Here is a 12,048-nt window from a genome sequence, read left to right as displayed (position 1 = left end):
CCAATACTCCAAGTGGCACAAGTATCTTCATTTTCATTATAAGATTGTTTTATGAATTGGCACTTGCTTTGAGATAGCTAACAATATGTATGGCCTCAACTGATGAGAGAAGACCTTGTCTAGGCTTGACTGAAAGTATTTATTTCCTTTGGGTGACCCAAGTGAGATCGAAACAATTCAGATTTTTGTGTTACGTTATGGAGTGGTACAAATGTGTTGGTGTAGAAGTTAGATGTGTGGTACTGGAGTAATGTGCTGTGTTAGCAATCTTTTGGATGTTGTGGGGGCAGAGGAGTAGAAGGCTTTTGCAGTGTGCAAGTGATGAAGAGGTGGATATATTTATGGGAGAAAGTTCGTTTTTGGGCCTCCCCTCGGGCAAATATTCTGAACTTAGGGGTGATTCTGATATAGAACTGATAAGGATAGGACTAAAGTTTATGCAATCCTAGAGTAGAATGGGATTTTGTACTGTTCATTTAATAGTGTCGTGACTCTTTTGCCCTTTGATTCTCTGCCTTTTTACTTGACTACCCCAGACAAGTGTTCGTCTCCTATGGGACTCCGCGTGGCTCTGTTTCTTTGCTCCACGAACAGAGTGCATAAAGAGTTCAAGAACGATCGAGAAAGTGAGAGACAGGGAAAGAGCGATAGGGAGAGAAGACCGATTTCAATTCGATCCGTTTCAATTTCCGCCAAGATGTATTTTCATGTCTTCTGGTATTTTGACCCATTTCAATTCGATCACTTATCAAGAACAATCTACAGAGAGATAGAGAGATCGGGTGTGTTTCTTTTGCTTTGCACAAAGAGAGAGAGAGAGAGAGAGAGAGAGAGAGAGAGAGAGAGAGAGAGAGAGAGAGAGAGAGAGAGAGAGCTGATATTCAGAAAAGAGGTTAGTTGTTTCTTAGCCGATTTACCTTCTAATTTCTGAGCTTTTAGTTCGTTCTGCTTTTAATTTATGTTTCTGAATTTGTGATTAATATCAATTCCAACCGGAGAAATAAGTATCTCAATTGTGACGGAGGAGCTCTAAGCGACTCAGGGTAGGAGAAGAAGACAGACTGTGACTGTAAGTGGGCTCTGAACCATCTTCGTTTATTTCATTCCAGTAATTTCTGCGTATGTATTGTTGTTTCAATGCATTCAAACTGTGACTCTTTGTTCTCTTTTTGCCGAAATTTAATGATCCTCTCTTTGAAAATGGGTTGATCTCAAATTGGGTTTCTGTGGCTTGCACTTTTTCATTGATATTGATAGAGGTTTGTAATTTCTTGCAGAAAGTCACAGACCCATGTTTAGTTTTTGACTTTGGATTCAGTTTGTATAGTATTTGAAACAGCTAAACATAAAATCTGTACAAACTGATTTCATTGAAACAAAGACTTTAGCTGTTTCAAATACTACAGAAACTAATAGTATTTGGGATATTAACTAAGCTGTGGAAAATTCTACAATGTGTTGACGTATGACATGCATATAATTGCCTTAAAAGTGGTAAAATGAGTCATCAAAATAGTAATATTAGTCCTCAAAGTAGTAACATGAGTCCTTAAAGTGGTAAATTTTCTTAGTTACCACACGAGTCCTCAAAATAGTATTATTAGTTCTCAAAGTGGTGACATGAGTCCTTAAAGTGGTAAATTTTCTTAGTTTACCATATGAGTTCTAAAAATCGTAATATTAGTCCTCAAAGTGATAACATGAGTCCTTAGAGGGTTAAAAATAGTTGATGTATGAGAAACGTTAACATACCATAACTTTACCCCTAAGCTGTAGCTATGCAAGCGTTTTGGTTTGCTATTGCAATAGCCAGCAAATCACACAAAGCTACATTAATTTCAACGAAATTTTGGCCACTTGGTCATAATCCCTTTAATGCAATGTTCTGTTTTTCTCTCCTCATCATAATATTTTGTTTAGTTGGATGTACCTTTGATTCTATCTGGGTTCTTTTATTAACAATATGATAGAGCTCCTTCTTTTACTAAATTGTCACACTACTACAATAACATGATTTAAGGACACTGAAACTGTGTCCTTAAATACATACAAGGACTCTTTAAAAAAGAGTCCTCTATCTGGGTGTCATCATAAGTCCGAAATAAGGACACTGGAAATGTGTCCTCTTATCTATACAAGGACACAGTTTATGTGTCCTAATAGCTATAAAAGTGGTGTCCTTAAATCTATAAGAGGACACCTAAATTGCATCCTTATATTATCAAATAAGTGTCCTCTTTTCTGTATGAGGACACACAAATTGTGTCCTAAAAGCTCTGAAAATGAGTCCTTAAATCTATTAGAGGACACAAAAACAACACACTCAAATCTGTCCTCTATTTTATACAAGAACACAGAAATTGTGTCCTCAAAGATTTGAAAAAGGAGTCCTTAAATCAATATGAGGACACAAAAATTACATTCTCATATGTCCTCTTTTCTGTACTAGGACACATATAGGAATGCATTGTGTCCTATTTTCTGTACATTCCCATCAAATTTGCATACATATGACACATCAACAAGTCCTTATAATATGAAAACTGATATAGAAAATATCCAATACAAGTAGTCTATAAACACCATAAGTCCATCTCATTAAAGGAGCATAAAGATCCAAAATGTCCTACTCTAATGTTTTGACCAATTTAATTCAAAGTTCCTGCTACACTAAGCAGGTGATTACACGCATTTCTATGCATGTAATTGTATCTAAACCACTATAAATAAGTTAATCCTCAAGTCAATTTTTATATAATTAATCCATTTTTATTTATTGTGTATAGGAAATAAGCAGAATTGAGGAAACGTGAGAAAATGGCGCGAAATTGGAGTAATTTGGAGATTTCGGCAAAATGACAAAATAATAGAGCATCGGTCAACCACAGTCAACACGAGTGACGAAGGCGAATCCGATTATTTCAAAATGATGTCATTCGGGTGTGCTTTATGATTGGAAGAAGAAAATAATAATATTAATTAGCAATGAAAGAAATGGAGCAGATTAATTAATTAAGCATTGCTTAATTGCTTAATTAAGCTTCCGTTTTCTTTTATTCATGCAGGATGCAGCTCCACCCTTTCTCAATTAAACTAATGTTTAATTAAATGAAAGGAGCACCACACGCACGTGCTGTGCAGCTATCTAAGTTTTTTTTTTTAAAAAAAAACCCCACCCCATTCCCACCCTTGATGGGGCTCGAACTCCTGACCTCTTATATATGAGACCAAAGCCTTACCACCCCACCAAACATACACACCCCTAAGTAAAGAAAGAAAAAAAAAAATCTTTTTCTTCTAACCAATCACAAACTGCCACCTACCCCTCTCTTATCTCATTTTCTCTCCCAGCCACACGTCTTCTGCTATCCCCATTTCTATTCTCTCCCTCTCTTGCGACACAATGAGAGCGACCACATATATATTTCCTATCCCCTCACTCACCCGGAAAAAAAGACCAACAGAGTCGCACCAGAAAAAAAACAGAGGCAGCCCTTTTGGGCTACTCTCTCTCTCTCCTCCTTCTCCTCCATTTTTCCTCTTTTCTTTAGTTTTATTTTAGGGATTGCAAGGATTTACTCACCCAAAACTTCAAAGATTCATCAAAGGGCTCAACCTCTACAAGCTTTAAGATTTGGGTAATTGTGGGAGTTATAATTCAAGAGTAGTCATGTTGGCTTTCTAGCTAATTGTGGCTATCATTGTTTTCTCCTACACTTCTATTTTCTTTTCTCTTTGAATTTTGTAGTTTTGATGTCTATAATTATGGGTTGCGAGTAATTTTCTTGTTGGGTTTTAGGGTTGTGTCCCTAACCCAAATTTTGTGTAAAAGATGTTTAATTTAATGTAATGATGCAATTTTCATAGGATGGATGCTTATATCTATTTTTGTTGGGTTAAAATGCATGTCTAGGAGCCTAGTCAACTCTAGGGTGTGTATTTTGAGCATGTCTAGGATGGAGTTAGGGGCTTGACTCCCTCTAATTCCTAAGCTAGAAACCTTCAATTTCGTATTCGAGGGGTTATAAGCATGGTGATTTACACCCGTTGCGTGATTGTGCGGGCGGGTCGCTTAGTAGTCTAATTCCTCGATCTCTACGCCTCTTGATGTGAATTAGTGACCATTGAACCGGCTCTAATTCATGCCAAGTGAGTCCCTACGGCCCTTGAACCGGAGTAGGAATACCATGAAAGGGAATTTCGGTCCTTGAGCCTTGAACCGCCTTGGATACGACTACCGCCAAACTAGGAAATATGCATCTATATTAGATTAGCTTCCGACACATGAAATTTGGTAAAGGAACCTCCCTAGCACCCGACATTCCCATTTATTTGGTTACACTTTTATTATTTCTTTTTTTGCATTTTTATTAATTGCTTTACATTTCATTACATTTTGTTAATCTAAAATCATCTCTCAAAATATTGAATTTCGACTCATTGTAGATAATCATCACTAGGCTCTTAGTTGTGATTAGGCTTTGGTGAGGACCAAAACTGAGCATTGCTAGGGCTTGGTGCCTTAGATTAACATTTTTATTTATTTTCTTTTTCTTTTCTTTGTTTGCTAAGTGTCTTTATTTCCGATTACCCAAGGATTGTGGGTTAGCCACTAATCCCAGTGGTACGATAAACTTTGGGCATAATATTTCCCTATCTTGACAACGATACGTGCGCTTGCGTAAAGGTGTATCAAGTCAATGGCGCCGTTGCCGGGGATTAGGGTTTAATAGCCTTTATCCCTTGGAAATCGGTTCTTTAGGTCACTTTAGCATATTTTTATTTCTTTGTTATTAAAAAAAAAAATTGGTTGTTTATTTTGTTTGCTTACTTTCTAATTTTATATTTTCTAATTTTTTTTGGGTTACTAATCTCACTTGTGGAAACTTATAGGCATATATTTTTCTCACATTGAGCTATGGATCGGTGGAACTATGGATGGGAAGACCCGTGGAGATATGAGCAAGAAAGTTTATATGGTGGAGGTTATCGAGCTTATGAGCCTAGGAAGGAATTCGTTGAAGGACTATTAGCTCAATTGCAAGCTTCTCAAGCTCTCTTGCAAGCCTCCCAAACTCGATTGCAAGCTTCTCAAGAAATGCTTATACATTCCAATGAGCAACTTAAGGCTAGTCTTGCACAAGAGCCACCCTTCACCATTTATGAGCATGAATCTTTCTTTGACCAAATGGAGCCTAATTCAAGAGAAGAAGTATATTATGAGCATCATGAGCAAGAGTTGCCTATTCAAGATCGAGATGGTGATGTTCATGAACAAGAAAGTGAGCTTGGTTATGAAAGTTCCGATGCAAGTGGGGTGAGAGACTACTCTTCGGCGGAATGGGTACAATCTAAGCTTCCAAATGAAGGGGAGATACTTGAAGATGATTCCGAAGAAGAGGATGGCTTGTCTAATGAGGAGGATGCGGAGTTTGAAGTCATACACCCTAATCCCTTATTCATTGAGGTTGATATTCCCATGGAGGAAGAAAGTTCTTCAATACTTTGTGATGATGAAGAAATTGAAGAGCCAAGGACTTTCTTGCCTCCCACATCCATGGAGATCCATCATGAGCTTCCCAAGGTGGATTGTAGAATATTGATCACTTATGTTATTCATGAGAGGATTGGGATCAAGGTACTTTTACCTCCTAATCCACTATTAAGTGGTCAATGTTTCTACAATGAGGTGATAGATTGGAAAGGAAGTGAACCTCTTGCACTCAACCTTTCCTATCACTTGCAAGAGCTTCTACCACCTATTGTTTGTAAGGGCATTATTTCTATACCACTTGAGAAGGAGAAGGCAAGTATATTGGCTCCTAGAAGAAAAATTGAGAAGAAGAGGAAAATTAAGAAGCTACACTTTTGCTTGCCATTTGGAATATTCATAGGTAGTTCTTGGTCTTGCCTCTATGATACATCAAGGAGTCCTTTAGCCCCAAACAATAGGGTGGTCGTACTTGAGAAGTATCCACCTTGACAACGATCATGTTCTATAGACCGGCTTGGGGTCTTTAAAAACAAGCGCTTCTAGGGAGGCAACCCTATGTGGTTTTGAAATTTCCTGGTTTATTTTGCATCGATAAGGCTATTTGGCCATCTTTTTGGAGGATGGGAGGTGTCCGGAGTTGGAAATGTGAAGGAGAATTAATTTGGTAGTGAGCAGTTTCTGTCCGGAAAATTCAGTTGAATTTGGGTGACTATAGCTTCTATTCTACATGTTATTTTGAGCTGAAATTTTCTGAACCTATTCTCCTATATGTCTACTATTCTGTGCCAAAATTTGAGCCACTTTCAGTCACTGGAGATCCTGTTATTTGATGGTCAATGCATGAGGGTCAGAACAGAAATAGCTACTGTAGAGTGACTTTGAGAAGCTATACCCTCTACATATCAAGCTATTTGGAGCTAACATTTTTCAGAGATGTATATTCAATGTCCGCTATACACAGAAGAAACAGTTTTTGATTTTAACCTTCCTAGCTTCAGATATTGTGTTCCAAGTGACAGAGGTCAGAAACAGGGCACAGCAAAAACTGCAGAACAGATCAGTGAGTTTGGAGGCCGACGATTTTTGACTCATAATTAATTTTCAAGTGAAATTTTAACCAAAGGTAGCTTCATGAGTCTAGTTTTATATCCTGTTGTTCTCACCCTCTTTGCACCTCTGGAGCTTCAGATATTACCGTTTTGGTGACTGAGGATCAGCAGAAAACTTCATGACAGATTAGCAAGTTTGACCAGCTTTAATTTGCATTTCAATTGGAGATAGGTGGCTAACTTTATATGGATAGAAAGCTCTCTGAGTATACTTTCCATTTCCAGTGGCCTCACCTGATTATCACTTTCTGAGTATGAGCTATAGGCATTTGAAGACAGAAAGGTCATTGCTGGAAGTTTTCTGCACTCACTAGTTTGTGTTCACTCGGGTGGTTGGACTTCTTGCACTTCAATTCTTCAATGGAGGTCATTATAGGGCTGTTGTGAGGTGTGTTGGAGGTGATCAAGGCCATGTGCTTAATGGAGGACCCTTGTCCTTATTCCTTAGTGGGCTATTTGTGATGCGTTGCTATTGGACACTACACATTTCTCAATGGAGTTGATCTTTTCATGAGCACCTAGAGCGATTATGGAGCATACGTTAAGGAAGTCAAGGCCTTGTGCCTTGAAGTTGGTGTCTTATTTTAGTCTTCTCCGAAGGTCGTGAGCAATGGAGGGTCAACAAAATGGGGTTTTCCGTATCTTTTCTCCGCATTTAGATTTCCATTTTCATAGTTAAATTTTTGTGCCTTTGCCCGAACTTCACTCTCATGCCTAAATCTGATACGGATTTTAGCTTTTGAGCTCACTTTACAACATTGAGGACAATGTTGGTTTTAAGTGTAGGGGTGAGGGCTCGGGCGCCTATGAAAAAAAAAATTATTTTTTTAGATTAGCTTTATGTAATTATATTTTAGTGGTTAATGCCTTTTCCAACCCCAATGACGAGCCATGGACTTAACTTGTTATGATTGTAGATAGATTAAGCATGATCTAGAACTATGAATTTGTTTTGTAATTGAGTGCATATGTGATCTATGCTTGACTATATGTGTGCACATAGCCTAAGGTTAGGTTGGTTCATCATAATTAGAGAAGCATATAGATGATTTGATTGACTTGCATACCCTTATTTGTGAGCTTTTGTGCCTATATTTATAGTGTATGCATCGTTCATTCACTTATTCTTTCATGTGTGTACAATTTCATGACATTGCGTATCTAGAATTTGCTTGAGACCTCTCGAGGCTACTTTTAGCTTGCGACATGATAGAAAGGATGGAGGCATTAGGACTATATACCACCATGGCCAAAGAAGCATGTGCCCAAAAATATTTACCACTAGATTGCCACTTTGAGCCTATTTATATAATTTAGCCTTTTTGTTCATTACCACCAGAAATCCCTACCTAGCCTAAACACTTTTATCCTACCCTTCCATGGTAGTTGGTGAAGCGATTCGAGAGAATGACTTTATGTTTGAGTGCTTCAAAAGAAAAGAAAAGTCAAAAGTGTGAGATTACAAAAGAATAAGTGTGGGGGTGAGTGTTTGTATAGAAAGAAAGTTCTCAAAAAAAAAAAAAAAAAAAAGTAGTTGTGAAAATAAAAAGAAAGTTGAAAAAAAAAAAAGGAGAAAGAAAGAGAAAAGAAAAGAAAAAGAGTAAAAAAAAAAAAAATAGATAGTATTATTTTTGTTTATAGAATAGTGTAGTGTGGGTTGTACATTGAGTTTAGAGTAAGTGAGTTAGCATTCGAAAGCAAAAGTCATATATCTCTACAAGAGAGAGTTGTTTCACGAGCTTCTATGGACTTTGTATTTCCTTATCCTTCATTTCTTATAGCCACTTGCCCTTAGCCCCATTACAACCAAATAAAAGACCACTTAATCTTGAATGATGTGGGTTACCTAGCGGAGATGAGATCGAAGAGCAAGCATATGGTGACGCGTGTGGTGAAATTGTTTTTGAGTGAAACACATATAGCCCCTAAACACTTGAGCGGTAATATATAGTGAACCTATGTGAGTTTAGCGGGTTATATCGGGTCTTCTATGTGCCTATTTGATTGTGGTGGATTGATTTGACACATGGTCAACACATGCATATACTTGAGCATTTTTCACATGTGCTTCTTAATTGCCTCACAAATTCAAAAATCTTATGTTGTGCTTACATCTGCTTCATGGTCATGTACATAATTAGTTCTCCGAGGATTATGGTTGGAAAGGCTAATACTACACTTTCTTTATGTTTGTGAATTAGTAGATTTTCGGATTAAATTTCATTTAGTTTGCTTGAGGACAAGCAAAGTTCAAGTATGGGGGTGTGATTACACGCATTTCTATGCATGTAATTGTATCTAAAACACTATAAATAAGTTAATCCTCAAGTCAATTTTAATATAATTAATCCATTTTTATTTATTGTGTATAGGAAATAAGCGGAATTGCGGAAACGTGAGAAAATGGCGCGAAATTGGAGTAATTTGGAGATTTCGGCAAAATGACAAAATAATAGAGCATTGGTCAACCACAGTCAACACGAGTGATGAAGGCGAATCCGATTATTTCAAAATGATGTCATTCGGGTGTGCTTTATGATTGGAAGAAGAAAATAATAATAATATTAATTAGCAATGAAAGAAATGGAGCAGCTTAATTAATTAAGCATTGCTTAATTAAGCTTCCGTTTTCTTTTATTCATGCAGGATGCAGCTCCACCCTTTCTCAATTAAACTAATGTTTAATTAAATGAAAGGAGCACCACATGCACGTGCTGTGCAGCTAGCTAAGTAAAGAAAGAAAAAAAAATTCCTTTTCTTCTAACCAATCACAAACTGCCACCTACCCCTCTCTTATCTCATTTTCTCTCCCAGCCACACGTCTTCTGCTATCCCCATTTCTATTCTCTCCCTCTCTTGCGACACAATGAGAGCGACCACATATATATTTCCTATCCCCTCACTCACCCGGAAAAAAAGACCAACAGAGCCGCACCAGAAAAAAAACAGAGGCAGCCCTTTTGGGCCCCTCTCTCTCTCTCTCCTCCTTCTCCTCCATTTTTCCTCTTTTCTTTAGTTTTATTTTAGGGATTGCAAGGATTTACTCACTCAAAACTTCAAAGATTTATCAAAGGGCTCAACCTCTACAAGATTTAAGATTTGGGTAATTGTGGGAGTTATAATTCAAGAGTAGTCATGTTAGCTTTCTAGCTAATTGTGGCTATCATTGTTTTCTCCTACACTTCTATTTTCTTTTCTCTTTGAATTTTGTAGTTTTGATGTCTATAATTATGGGTTGTGAGTAATTTTCTTGTTGGGTTTTAGGGTTGTGTCCCTAACCCAAATTTTGTGTAAAAGATGTTTAATTTAATGTAATGATGCAATTTTCATATGATGAATGCTTATATCTATTTTTGTTGGGTTAAAATGCATGTCTAGGAGCCTAGTCAACTCTAGGGTGTGTATTTTGAGCATGTTTAGGATGGAGTTAGGGGCTTGACTCCCTCTAATTCCTAAGCTAGAAACCTTCAATTTCGTATTCGAGGGGTTATAAGCATGGTGATTTACACCCGTTACGTGATTGTGCGGGCGGGTCGCTTAGTAGTCTAATTCCTCGATCTCTACGCCTCTTGATGTGAATTAGTGACCATTGAACCGGCTCTAATTCATGCCAAGTGAGTCCCTACGGCCCTTGAACCGGAGTAGGAATACCATGAAAGAGAATTTCGGTCCTTGAGCCTTGAACCGCCTTGGATACGACTACCGCCAAACTAGGAAATATGCATCTATATTAGATTAGCTTCCGACACATGAAATTTGGTAAAGGAACCTCCCTAGCACCCGACATTCCCATTTATTTGGTTACACTTTTATTAATTTTTTTTTGCATTTTTATTAATTGCTTTACATTTCATTACATTTTGTTAATCTAAAATCATCTCTCAAAATATTGAATTTTGACTCATTGTAGATAATCATCACTAGGCTCTTAGTTGTGATTAGGCTTTGGTGAGAACCAAAACCGAGCATTGCTAGGGCTTGGTGCCTTAGATTAACATTTTTATTTATTTTCTTTTTCTTTTCTTTGTTTGCTAAGTTCCTTTATTTCCGATTACCCAAGGATTGTGGGTTAGCCACTAATCCCCGTGGTACGATAAACTTTGGGCATAATATTTCCCTATCTTGACAACGATATGTGCGCTTGCGTAAAGGTGTATCAAGTCAGCAGGCTTCAAATATATATAACTAATTAGATTCATACCAAAAGTAAGACTGCATATACATATGCTAACTATTTTAGTTCATCTTGGATATATCCATCAACTTGCTCTGCCCACTCTACTTGAACGACATCAACCTCTTCTTGAGTGTGTCTTTTTCCTTAAACTGAAATGATGAGCATTAGTGAATATTACATTAAATAAAAAAGCAACCCAGTAAGCATGTGCACAACTAATCAAAGCTACAGTACATATTATTGACCTGAAATAACAAATAGAGGAAGATCTATAAGGCTTTAATGAATGCACTAGTACACATTAAGAAGGATCTGTAAGGGTGTTGGCTTAAAACAGAACATGTAAGGTAGATATTCATTTGTTTGAATTGAGCATAAGGTACTAACTCTCTGCCACCAGTGTCAACGTTAACAGATAAATCTACTTTGTAAGGGAAAATACCTCTAGAGAGCAAAGATAATAACTTGCAAGGCTAGACTTAGAACCTGCCACTTAAGTAGCAGTAGCTTCTCTTAGTTCTGCTAAAATCTAAGGATTACTGCATACTCCATAAAGACTAATATAAAACCATAATATAATGCACATATATGCAATAAACACAGGGATGATCTCTACCTCAAGATATGACCTTTCTGATTTACCACTTATCCTGCAGTTTGGTCAGAACTGCTGGTGAATTGAGTAGAATTAGCAGGAAGTAAAAGATGCGCTTGTCCTGGAGTTGGTGAAGCTATACCTGAGAAAACTGAGCAAATCATAATCTTATACATGAATTATATCCAACTGCACAAACAATTTAGGTGACTTCCACATGTGCTACCGTACTCTATAATCAGTTGATAACAAATGTCAAAAATGCAGCTAGCATGCAAAATGATTGCCATAAATATAGAATCTTTAAGAAAGAAGTGTAACAAATTACAATTCAACAATTCTAGTTAAGTAATTCAATCTACTCCACCTTGTAGGTTTGCAGTTGCTTAATCTGATTCCCAATATCTTCAATCACAAGAGGTCTTTCATTAGGAGCAACCTAGTAACAATGACAAGATGCCTATGAGTCCCATATACTTACCACAGTAGGAGAATAAAAGAATGGGTTTTGATGCCTACAGTTTTGCATACAGATTACGATTCTACAAACCTATATTTGATACGCTCAAAGCAAGTGCATAATTTAACCCTGAAATGTCATCGTTAGTATATAGTAAATAGGGATCGTTCTATTCCAGGGATTGAGGGTACACCTGCAATTGCAAAAACAACT

The sequence above is a fragment of the Rosa chinensis genome, chromosome 1, assembly GCF_002994745.2.
Source record: "Rosa chinensis cultivar Old Blush chromosome 1, RchiOBHm-V2, whole genome shotgun sequence".
In the NCBI taxonomy this organism is placed as follows: domain Eukaryota; kingdom Viridiplantae; phylum Streptophyta; class Magnoliopsida; order Rosales; family Rosaceae; genus Rosa; species Rosa chinensis.
The sequence above is the reverse complement of the archived record's forward strand: the minus strand, read 5'-3'. Positions refer to the sequence as shown.